Genomic DNA, 12,893 nt, shown 5'->3' with positions numbered 1-12,893 from the left:
TTTTTAATTATTATAACGTTTCGATAAAAAGATGTAAATGTAATTAGTTTTAGAGAACTATAGTTATTCGATTTAGTATGGACACATTTTTCGATATAATAGAATTTTATTGTTAAAATATTTTTATGGATTTTCAATGATATGAAAATGAAAATAAAGATAAAATAAAGGTTTCTAATGAGCACTAAAAGACTACAACATTTCATCTCAAGATTTCAAGTTAAAATGATGGAAATCACTAAACCTGCGCACTTACACGAGAAAAATCATAACTAAATCATACTGACTCGAAAAGGGGTGATTCCGGTGTCCAGACGTCCGTAACTCAAAAATCTACAACTTTCGTGAAGACACCATACGCGAACCGCGTACCTATCTACGCGAAACGCGTAATGTTTGTCGACATAAAAAGTTTGTCGACATAAAAAGTGATGGCGGCTTATTATTATTGTATATATTATATTATTATATTATTATTTTACATATATATATATATATATATATATGAACGAAGTACTTATTAGGAACTAAAAAAAAAAACACTCACACACTCACATAAATAAATCACTCTGTATATTTTCTAGCCTAAAATTTTAAATTAGTAGTATGGTACTGTAACAAGTGATACACGGGTATTTTAATTCGGGTTACAAACCGATTATAACTAAGGAAACTATGGGTTATTGCCAAGGAGGTTATGGGTAATATTCGGGGATATATTTATGAATCAAATCTAGTGTTTATCATCTCCGTTACGTCTACGTACTTTCCTACAATATTGAATCTCAATATTGATATGTTGAGATCTACGATTATTTGATAATCCGAGTTTCTGTCACATTACGATGAACAACTTTATATGCTGCTAAGGTGAGTTTCATATGATCCCTTTTACTCTTTACATTTTTGGGCTGAGAATACATGCAAATACTTTATTAACTGATTTACAATATTTATATGCGTGAGTTTCATATGATCCCTTTTACTCTTTACATTTTTGGGCTGAGAATACATGCAAATGCTTTATTAACCGATATACAATATTTATATGCGTGAGTTTCATTTGCTCCCTTTTTAAATACTTTTGCAATATATATTTTTGGGCTGAGAATACATACACTTTATTTTAAACACAATGGATACAAGTACATACTAAATTCTACACTGAGTTTGAACCGAAAATCCCTTAGCTTTAGTAACTAGTAACTGCCAGTTATAAGAACTGGTGGGCGCGAGTAGTAGTATATGGATCCATAGGGCTTGATATCCCCGTCCGAGCTAGAGCACTAGCCTTTTAACGGACGTATGCTATTTGAGAAGCGTACACGTTGGTTTGCGTGTATTATTAAGATGATTATACAAAGGGTATAAATTATATATACGTTAAGTTTAGTTACCAGGGTGCTCAATTTCGTAGAATATTTTGATAAACGTTTCTGGATGAAACAACTGAAATCTTGTGATCCATCTTTATATACAAATTATGCGAAACATACAAACTATGAACTCACCAACCTTTGTGTTGACACTTGTTAGCATGTTTATTCTCAGGTTCCCTAGAAGTCTTCCGCTGTTTGCTTATATGATAGACAAGCTATGTGCATGGAGTCTTATATGGCATATTTTTCAAGAAAACGTTGCATTCACCAATTCATCATCATGTATCTTATTTTGACTGCATTGTCAACGGAAGTACTATTGTAAACTATTATATACGGTGATTGTCTATATGTAGAAATCATCAGATGTCGAAAACCTTTGATTTAAATATTCATTTATGGTGTGCCTTTTCAAAAGAATGCAATGTTTACAAAACGTATCATATAGAGGTCAAATACCTCGCAATGAAATCAATGAATGACGTGTTCGTCCATATGGATTTGGAGCGATCGTCACACGCAGGCTATGACTTTGGGGGCAGGTTACACACCTTACCCTCCACCTGTGTCCGGCGAACCTTTTCAGAGGTATAAGCCGATATACCTTGATGGAATAACACCGCCAAGGGCAAACTCGGTGGTTATAACTACACGGCTAAATTTCTCCACAGTGGATCCAAGGGTTATCTCTGTAGGCGCTGGCGGAGAAACTGTAGGGCCGCATGTAGTATTTTGCGGCCAGATGCTTATTTACAGTACTACGGTTTCAATCCCTCTACAGACGCAGAGTGGTTAGCAAAATGTATCACTTACACCGTTGCAGCCTTGGCAGCCGCCGCGTCCAGTTTCACAGTTTCTAACCCCTGCGGATGCGCATGCGTTACTTAATAGCTGGGGATACGGTGTCATTCCAGACGCAAACTCGCATTGGACACCGCTAAATGCAGAACAACAAAGCACTGCGCATACGGTAGGTCTTTTAGCAGCATACCCGCGTGTCTCGCAGACATCTGCTCCACAGGTGTCCGCTCCTTTTCATCAACCTGTATACTCTGCGCCGACAAGGCTCCCATCTTTCCCAATACAGCAGCCTTGGTTATATGCGCAGACGCAGGGGCAACATTGGCAAAATATTCAGGGGCAGGCGAATCTCGCAGGTCAATTTATGCAGGCTGCACCTCCTGACATGGTTCACTTATTTTCATAACCTGACTTTGTTCAGGATATGATGAAGCGTTTCTTTGCAGGGCTTAAAGGGGACCCTGTTAAACCACCTTTCGAGCTACCAACTACTTTTGATAAGTTTTCTCCGCATATAACTGCATATCCGTTTCCATCAGCGCCAAAGATACCCCACACATTGGGTACCTATAATTGCTTGACTGATCCAGATGATTTCTTACAGCGTTTTGAAGGAACAATGCGCACCCAGGGGTGGGTGGATCCAGTTGCATGTCAGATATTTCCCATGACACTGCAGGGTATTGCACGTGAATGGTTCAACAAGCTACCAGCCGGCAGCATATCCGGGTTCATGGATTTGCGAACAAAGTTTCTGCTGCAGTATCAAAATCAGAGGCCGCGCAAGCACACTCACATTGAATGTCATGATATTGTACAGAAACCCAAGGAATCTTTGGGTGAATTTCTCACGAGATATACTAATAAGTGTTTGCGCATACCGGACCTAAAGCCAGAGCAGCAGATTTCTGGGCTAATACATGGTATAAGTACAGAGCGTCATCCAACGCTGGTCAGGCGTCTGCGCCATACGGTGCCAATAACTTATGCTGAAGCACTTAATGAATGCCATGCTTATATGCGGAGTGGTGAGGATAATGATATTCCCACCGTTAGCTCACGCAATGAGAGGAAAGACGATGATGATCGTTCGCGCGATCAAAGCCTCAGTAACAGTTCTCGCGGAAGATATCCTAGTGGTGGTCCTATAAGAAGTGATAAGGGGCGAACAAGTGGTAATTTTCGAAATAATAATCAGCGCGACATTAATAATCAGAACTATGCGCTACTCAAAAGCCTGTCTAAAACACCAAAAGAGATTTTGGCCACCGAACTAGTATGTGCAACCTTTGCGGTTCCAACTCCGCTGACAGAATTTGGCAAGCGGGATAAAATGAAGTACTGCGAGTTTCATGACGATCACGGCCATGACACCAATCGGTGCAAAAACTTAATGGAACGGGTGCTGGAAGCGCTGCGCGCAGGAAAGTTAGACCACCTAAAGCCACCAAAGAAAGATAAGGGAAAATCCGCAGAAGAAGGTTCAAAAGCCAAAACTTTTGCTTGGCAAAAAACAGATAAAACTAAAAACGCCGATTTAACCATCAATATGGTTGACACAAAGAAAGTTGGTCAGCGAAGAAAATACAGTGATTGCCAGGATTGGGAACTCGTCCCAATTTCATTCCCTCCTGTCATGTCGATCAACACAATCAATGAGCCTGTTATCATCAAGTGTCGTATTCCTGATCACGGAATACAGATTAAACGCATGCATGTTGACACCGGTAGCAGTGTCGACATTATGTACGAGCACTGCTATCGTTTTCTTCCCGCAGAAGTCAAGGCACGGTTGCGCCAGCCCGATATTACGCTATCAGGATTTTCAGGGGAAAGCTCATGGCCGCTAGGCCGCATAGAGTTTGTAGTAGAGCTTGCAGATGATAAGAATCCACAGTTGGCTAGAAGCGAGTTAATCGACTTCTATGTGGTTCGTTCGACTTCACGTTACAATGCGCTTCCGGGAAGAAATTTCATACGACATTTTAACATTATACCCTCAGTGGTGCACGGTTTGATTAAGTTTCCTACCATGGGGAATTGCCACAATTGCGTCACATCGTACAACCGAGTTATGTGGTTCAGTTGTGCCTGTAGACATTCCCAGCGTAGGCGAGCAACTTAAAAGCAGCGCAGTCATAGCTAATCGCTTGCATCCGGATAAGCGAATTAAAATTGGCGCAGGCTTGTCAGCTGAAACTAAGGCTAAGTTGCACGGTATCTTGTTAGCTAACGCAGATGTCTTCGCATGGCAAGAATCAGACATGGTTGGGGTTCCACGGGCTATTGCAGAACATAAGTTGAATGTTAACCCATCACTCACACCTGTTAGGCAAAAGAAGCGGCACATGGACCTTGAGCGCAGTGATTGGCTATGCGCAGAAGTTGATAACCTAGTCAGAACAAACATTCTGCGGGAAGTGCGGTACCAGACATGGGTTGCTAATCCTGTGTTGGTAAGAAAGGCTGACGGGAACTGGCGAATGTGTGTCGATTTTAAGGACATTAATAAAGCATGCCCTAAAGATAACTACCCTCTCCCGGAGATTGACTGGAAGGTAGAATCCTTATCGGGTTTCAGGTTCAAATGTTTTTTGGATGCGTACAAGGGTTATCACCAAATTCTGATGGCCGCGGAAGATGAGGACAAGACTGCTTTCCATACGCTTCAGGGCATCTTCTGCTATAGGAAAATGCCCTTCGGACTAAAAAACGCAGGCGCTACCTATCAGCGCGTAATCGACACAGCTTTTAAGCACCAAATTGGCAGAAATATTGAAGCATATGTTGATGACTTGGTAATTAAGAGCAACACCGAAGAGGAAATGCTCGCAGACATCCTAGAAATGTTTGCGTCTTTGCGCAAGATCAACAAGAAACTTAACCCGCTAAAGTGTAGCTTCGGGGAAGAGGAAGGCAAGTTTCTAGGTCATGTAGTGACGGCGCGGGGAATCAAGGCGAATCCAAAAAAGATCGAAGCCATTGATAGTTTACCATCTCCAAAGACAAAGAAGGACGTGCAGAGTCTAACCGGGAAGCTCGCGGCAATCATGCGGTTCTTGTCAAAAGCCGCGGAACGGCAGTTACCATTTTTCAATACTTTGAAGAATTGTTTAAAGAAAAAAGACTTTGTATGGACTCAGGAAGCGGAATCAGCTTTTCAGGAGATGAAGAAGGTGCTCGCTGAATTGCCAACACTCACTGCGCCAATATCAGGTGAAACGCTTACGCTATACCTTGCAGCATCCAAAGAAGCTGTCAGCTCGGTCCTTATCGCAGATCGCGAAAAGGTAATCCATTGTCTATACATGTGCATTATTTATTTATTTCGTGGCCAAATAACGCTGAGGTCTTCTCAGACGCAAGTGCCGGTCTACTTCGTAAGCAAGACGCTGACAGCAAGCGAAGTAAACTATTCACCAATTGAAAATCTAGTGTATGCGCTCGTTCACACAGCGAGACGTTTACGTCGGTACTTTCAAGCACACCCAGTTGTAGTTCTAACTGATCAGCCGATCAAGCAGGTTGGTAACTACTTACTTTGCGGCAATGTCCGGGAATTCTGCATTGACTAATGCAATCATCTTTTTTTCAGGTGTTGTATAACCCCGAGATTTCTGGCCGAATGGCTAAATGGGTAGTTGAATTAGGGGAGCATGAAATAAATTTTTCTTAGCGAAGCGCGGTTAAGGGGCAGATACTTGCGGATTACCTAGCAGATTACCTGCAGATGTTGAAGCATCAGCTGAACATCAGGACACAGCTGCACCAATTTTGACACCATGGGAGTTGTACACCGATGGTGCCTGTAGCGCATCTGGCGCGGGTGCAGGGGTAATTTTAACTGGCCCGGATGGCGAAGAACATACATATGCTCTGCGGTTTAACTTTGCTGTTACAAACAACGAAGCAGAGTACGAGGCTTTGCTAGCAGGTATGCGGATTGCGCATAAATTAAATGTTAGAGTTCTGCATGCATATGTGGATTCAAAGCTAGTATGCCGTCAAGTCAGCGGTGAATTTGAAGCGCATGACATAGCCATGCAGCAGTATCTATCACTTTTTCATAACCTTGCGGACCAGTTTGAGGCCTTTCAAATTTCCCATGTAATGCGAGGGTAGAATAAGAAGGCGGATGCGCTTAGCAAATTGGCTGCATTGGTCTTTGATAATATGGGGAAGAAAGTTCTCATCGAAGAACTACATGCGAAATCCATTGTTATGATGCCTTTAGTGGCACCCGTTGAGGAGGCAAGCTCAACGTGGATGACACCTATCGTTGCTTTTTTGCAGGATGGCGTATTACCTTGAAAGGACCCGTCCTAATCCACCTGGACGAAGTCATCAACATTTGGTCCCATTGCGATGATCGGCTCCAAGTAATGTCCTTATATTGAGCAAATGCACAGCGAAAGACTTAATTCGTACCTGAGAATAAACATGCTTTAAAGTGTCAACCAAAAGGTTGGTGAGTTCATAGGTTTATCATAACAATCATTTCAATATGTTAATAGACCACAAGATTTCATAATCATAAACATAATACACTCGCAAGTGTATGTAAAGCATTCTAAGTGGTTGAGCACTTGGTAACCATACTTAACATTTAATCAACGTCGCATATTCCCTTTATTATGAAATCTCACTACACCGTACCAAGTGTAGTCACCAAAACGAAGTACTGTGCAACCGTTGAATACTGGTGTCCAGTCCGGTTGGGGTTGTCAGGCCCGATAGATCTATCAACAGGATTCGCGTTTACAATACCCATGTAAATAGTAGTTACCAAGCTACAGGGAAATATGCCAGTGGTACAACTCAACGTAGAATATATTTTTAAGTACTTGTGTCTATTTTGTAAACATTTATAAAAGCAGCGCATGTATTCTCAGCCCAAAAATATGTATTGCAAAAGCAATTAAAAAGGGAGCAAATGAAACTCACTTTTGCCTTGAAGGTATTTAATTCGACTTGGTCTCCGATAGATATCACGAACCTAATCATATATATAATATATCAACATATTTTCTTTTTAAGTAATCGTTACATATATATATACTTTTAATACTTTTAATATTTTCTTAGTCCGTAGTTAGCAGTCCGATGTTAGTGGTCCACAATTAGTTGCTTAAATAAAATAAATAAAGACCCCATCATATTCGTATTGATCCGAATTAATCTCGACCCATGGTACCATGTTGTCAAATGACGTATTGCGTACATAAAGTACCGTGTTGTCAAATGACGTGTTGCGTACAATCATGAGGTCTTATGATTAATCTTCTCGTGTTGTTTACGGGTGGTCCTGAAATATATAAAATCAAATCATAAGTAATTATATATAAAATATCATATTAATTAGAAAAGATATGATTAATTTACTTTTTCTCCAAATATTTTCGTAGCTAAACTAGCTTCGAATACCCAATCTTGTTTTAGTCGTAGTTTCTTCATTACAACTTCGTTTTTGTTGGTTCAACTTGCCACTTCCTTGGATCGAGTCAAGTTTTAAGAATATGAACTGAAAATACTTTAGTCTGTATTCAAAATCATAGGTTATAGGTCAAACTTTGGTGAAACTTATGAAAGTGATCATTTTCCATCAAAAAAACAACATTTAATGATCATTTTTCTAAAAATACTTACACTTTGAGTTAAACCATGAAATTTTTATGTGTTAACATATTCATAATAAATATCATTTTTCCAGAACATAAACTTCCAATTCAAAGTTCAAGATGGTTTTTAATTATCCAACCCAAAACAGCCCCCGGTTGCACTCCGACGACGTAGATTCAGTTTTTAAGATTTTCTTTGTAAAACCAATTTATATCTTGTTAGATTAGCATATAATTATGATATATTACAGGTCTTGAAGTGTTTTAAAAGTCAAGTTAGAAGGATCTATTTAGTTTGCGAACAAGTTTGAAATCATTCAAACTATGTTCTTGTTGTTAAAATTTTATGCCACAAAATAATATAGCTATATGAATATGAATTGAATAAGATTATGAAAAAGGTTACTACCTCAAGTTACTTGGAGAAAGTTACTGCAAAAGATAAGAAATAATCTTGGAATCAAAGAGTGGTGGAGTTAGATCAAAAGGTTGGAAGTAAACTTCTTCAAATGGGTGGTTATTTTGATATGTTCTTGAAAGAGTTTTCTTATGGTGTTTAAGGCTTGTAATTGAAGCTAAATGATGGGGAAAATGCTTGGAGATGATCAAGTATGAAGTTAGGAGTATTTTGAGAGAGAAATGAGGGTGTAGGTATGAGAAAATGGAGTGAAGAAATGGTGTTCATTTATAAAAACGTTTTTAGTTTATAAAGAAAGAAAAGGATTCCTAATTTTGTTTTCTTACTAATAATTCATACTACTTGACAAATTCTAGTTACCTCATATCTAGGGCAGTAATAATATTGATTAGGATGTTGATTTGATGTGTATATACCAATAGTAAATACATATAGAAGCTGGGTATGATACGGGTACATATACCCTAGATATACGTATAGAAATCTTGAGGAAACGGAACGAGAATTCAAATATAGCTATCTTTTGTGAATATACTTATATTGTTTTATGTATTTAAGTCCTTAAAAAGTGATTAAATACATTATATATACGATACATGTATAAGCATTATAGATTATAAGTATATATATCAAAGAATGTTACGTATAGTTATCGTTTTGAAAACTTAAGTTAGTAGTTTCAAAATATACTTATAACTCATTGTCATTAGTACACAATGTGATGTTAAACCATCCTTAGATCATGTTAAATATATATAAATACATATATATACACAAATGTATAATTATCGTATGTTATATAGTTCGTGATATCATCGGTCATATTGGACGGTCAAACGTTGTGTAAAACTTTTTTTTCAAAAACACAAGTCTCAACAATTTGGATTGCTTATCATGTTGGTATGGTTTAATTTATGTAAATATTAATCTCATAAGTATAATTTGGTCGGAAAATTCCAGGTCATTACAGTACCTACCCGTTAAAGAAATTTCGTCCCCGAAATTTGATAGAGGTTGTTATGGATAACAATAAGAAGGTTTACATGACAAATATAAGGTGATAATGGAGTTTTATCATCATTGAGTAATGTAGATAAAACGATTCGATTATGCGAAGAATATAAATGAGACTATCGTAAAAGAGTGAGATGAGTAAAATATATTCGTCTTAACCGATGACGTAGTTATGATTGATTTCCGGGATTTAAGGGATTTAAAGAGAATCTTACGTAATAAGATTTGGTTCTTTGGTGATTAAGGAAATCTGGATCTTCTTTGATTATATGCAATAATCTGTTTCAATTGCTCTGTCGGATATTTCACTATAAATTCACCCCTTCGTTTCCTTATTTTCCACGACTCACACCTTCTATTCTTTCTCCATTGATTCTTACTTTAAAGCATTCATCAATATGCTCCATCCAGTCCTGATTCTTGATATACTCCTAACTTTTATATCTGTCATTCTTCTTTTTCATCTACCACCAGAAGAATCTATTTACTTCTACTATACTCTTGTGTTTATAGTGTTTCTAATTCTCCCGTGTCTCTATATTGCTATCTGCATCGATATACACGGTTTGTAATTTCGGGGTTATTATCGAAGTTTATATTCTTCATTATTTTTTGGAGCTTCATGCTTTCGTTTTCTTTTCCCGACTTCGAGTCAAGCGAGTAATGGTCCGGAATTCGTAGATATGAAATTCAGAATGAACATAGCTAATGCTCTAAGAAAAAAAATGGTAATAGAACAATTTTGATTTGTTAAATTACCAGAATACCCTGGAGAAGACCGAGTCATCCAGAAAAATATTCTATTGATATGTTTAGAGATTAGATAGAATGTAAGAGTCGTGTAAATGGCACATGATGACGGTACTGTGAATCATCATGCTTCATTAGAAACTCAGCATGACTTACTGTAATATAATGACGTTGATCAAGTGTCATTATATTATATTAATCCATGCTTCAGTTCCCAACACTACTTCAAAACATTCATATTTTAAACTCGAAGGTTTCAGAATTTAGAAACTAACACAGTTTCTTTTATGTTGCAGATATTACGGAGAGATAAATGATCTCAGATAAGAATAGTTGTGAAAATATCGCCAGAAATATGGAGGATATTTATAATAGAACATACGAGAATATCTTAGAATTTCTAATATCAATGGATGATGAAGAAGGTTTGTCTGTGAAGGTTTAGAATGAGAAATAAGATGTTTGCTAACGATTTCAGCAGGCACAGAATCATTTGGATTCTTTGAAGGCAAACTTATTCTTTGTGATTTGTCCACGGCTTTCTTCACAGTTTCACATAATCCGCTTTTCGGTACTAAATTTTCTATCGAGCGTTCCTAACACTCATTTCTTTATCATCAAACTTTTGGCCATTAAGATCATCTACAACATGCTGCTTCGTCAGCATTTTCAAAGTTAACTGATCTGGGTCATCGGTTATCAAACCGAGGTAGTTTCAGGAGAATTGTGTTTTTAGAATGATTAATCGCTGATGGTAATAATGTGGAATATAAAAGGTTCCCCAGTAACAATAAAGAGTACGCATATTTATCGCGGTTATAATAAAGTTGTTTCGGATGAAAAGTCGGAGTTGACTTGCTGGAGCTGTGACAAAATTAGCTACTTTGGAAAGGGATTGCAAAACGATCTTCGGTAATAACAATGTCAAAGGAACTAGAACAGATACGTGTCAAAAGTTTACTCAGTTTCCGAGGGTTTTTCAGGTGCATAACTATATGCATCAATCTTTTCTTCCGTAGATGAAGTGCGGTTGGGTTATCCTCTCGATTGAGGTGTTTTTAATAATCATGATAGATTTGAACGCTAATTGTAATCGTCGAGATACAATGAGGTTTAAGATGAGATCAAGTGGCAATCTTGAAGAAATGTTTAGTTTCATATGTTATAATCAATATTTTAATTCATTTTAATTGTCCAATGTCATTAGTCCACAGTCGATAGTCCACAGTAACAGTCCAATAATTCATATATAGTTTAATATATAATATACGAATTAATTAATACGTGTCGTGACCCGTATACCTCTCAGACTCGATCACAACTCAAACTATATATATTATTGTAGAATCAACCTCAACCCTGTATAGAGAACTCGATCATTACTGCATATAGAGTGTCTATGGTGATTCCAAATAATATATATAGATGCGTCGATATGATATGTCAAAACATTGTATACGTGTCCCGATATTTAAAGTACGTAAAATAATTACAGAAATTAAATGACGATAAATAAAAGTGCGATAATTAAATTGCGATAAATAAACTGCGATAAATAAAATTTAATCAGTTAGCTAGGAACAGTTAGCTGGAACAGTTAGCGTGGATTCTTAACAAAATTTTTCATAGTTAATTTATTTGTTTCTAACAGATTTTATTTTGTCATATGTTTTCTTCATATGCCACTTGTTGGATTCTGGGAAGTCAAAATCCAAATATGAAATTGAATGAAAATGGTTATTCTGCGGTGAACGGATACGTATATCGTTGGTTGTAAGTAGGATAGTAAATGACTGTTGAATCAGCTTCGACGAATGTACAGTGTAACTTATTAAGATGAAATCTAATTATTCCTCGGGTATTACCTACCCGTTAAAAAAAATTTCACCATTAATATTTTGTACAAAAGAACTTTTAATTACAAACTTTATGAAAACATATATACATATATATATTCTTCAGATGAAATCATGAATTTAATGAGTTAATATGATATTAATCTCATTTGCTTTTCGGTTTGAGCTAGAATAAGATATCTCTCAAACTTTTTGAAACCACATATTCTTCGCAGAATATCAATGAAGTTATGGATCAATACTTCATCGTTCATTATTGATGATGTAGCGTGAGGGTACGAAATAGTATTATTTTTAATACAAAATACTACAAAATATGACACAAGTTTTATTAATTTACGGATGGGATATACCTAAACCTTGCTACAACACTATAGGCAGTGTACCTAATCGTAGAGTAGTGTAGTTTTTAGTAAGTCCGGTTCGTTCCACAGGGAGCTGGTGATACTTACTATATTTTTAACTATATTTATACAAAATATATATAATTATATAAGTAGTAATATTATTATAAAAGGGGGGTTTTACCGTTTAATGACCGGTTTGTCGATTCTATATTTTAAGCGTAAAGATAAATGACGATAATTAAAGTGCGTAAAATAATGACAATAAATAAAATGACAGTAAATAAAATTGCGAGTAATAAAATGACAGTAAATAAAGATACGATGAGAAATATAATAAAAGAATTATGCTTATTTAAACTTCCGTAATCATGATGTTTGACGTGTTGATTTTAATTTATTACCATGGGTTAATTGTCCTTTGTCCTGGTTTATTTGATACGTCTATCTGGTTTTTGTCCATAATAGTCCATCGGTCATAAAAATAAAGTGCGAGTATCCTCGTCAAATTACCCTTATACCCGAAGTCAAATATTCCAACTGATTAAGGATTTAAACTGTGACGCAGTTATCACTTCTGTCAACAATTACACCAGTTATCACTGTATGTAATCCACCCCTGTTTTAATTAGTTTATGAATATTAATTCATCCACTTGATCAGAATGAATAATCAATTACCCAACCCAATTGATTAATTAAATGATTATAACA

The sequence above is a fragment of the Rutidosis leptorrhynchoides genome, chromosome 4 (assembly GCF_046630445.1).
Source record: "Rutidosis leptorrhynchoides isolate AG116_Rl617_1_P2 chromosome 4, CSIRO_AGI_Rlap_v1, whole genome shotgun sequence".
NCBI lineage: Eukaryota > Viridiplantae > Streptophyta > Magnoliopsida > Asterales > Asteraceae > Rutidosis > Rutidosis leptorrhynchoides.
This window is presented reverse-complemented; position numbering follows the sequence as displayed.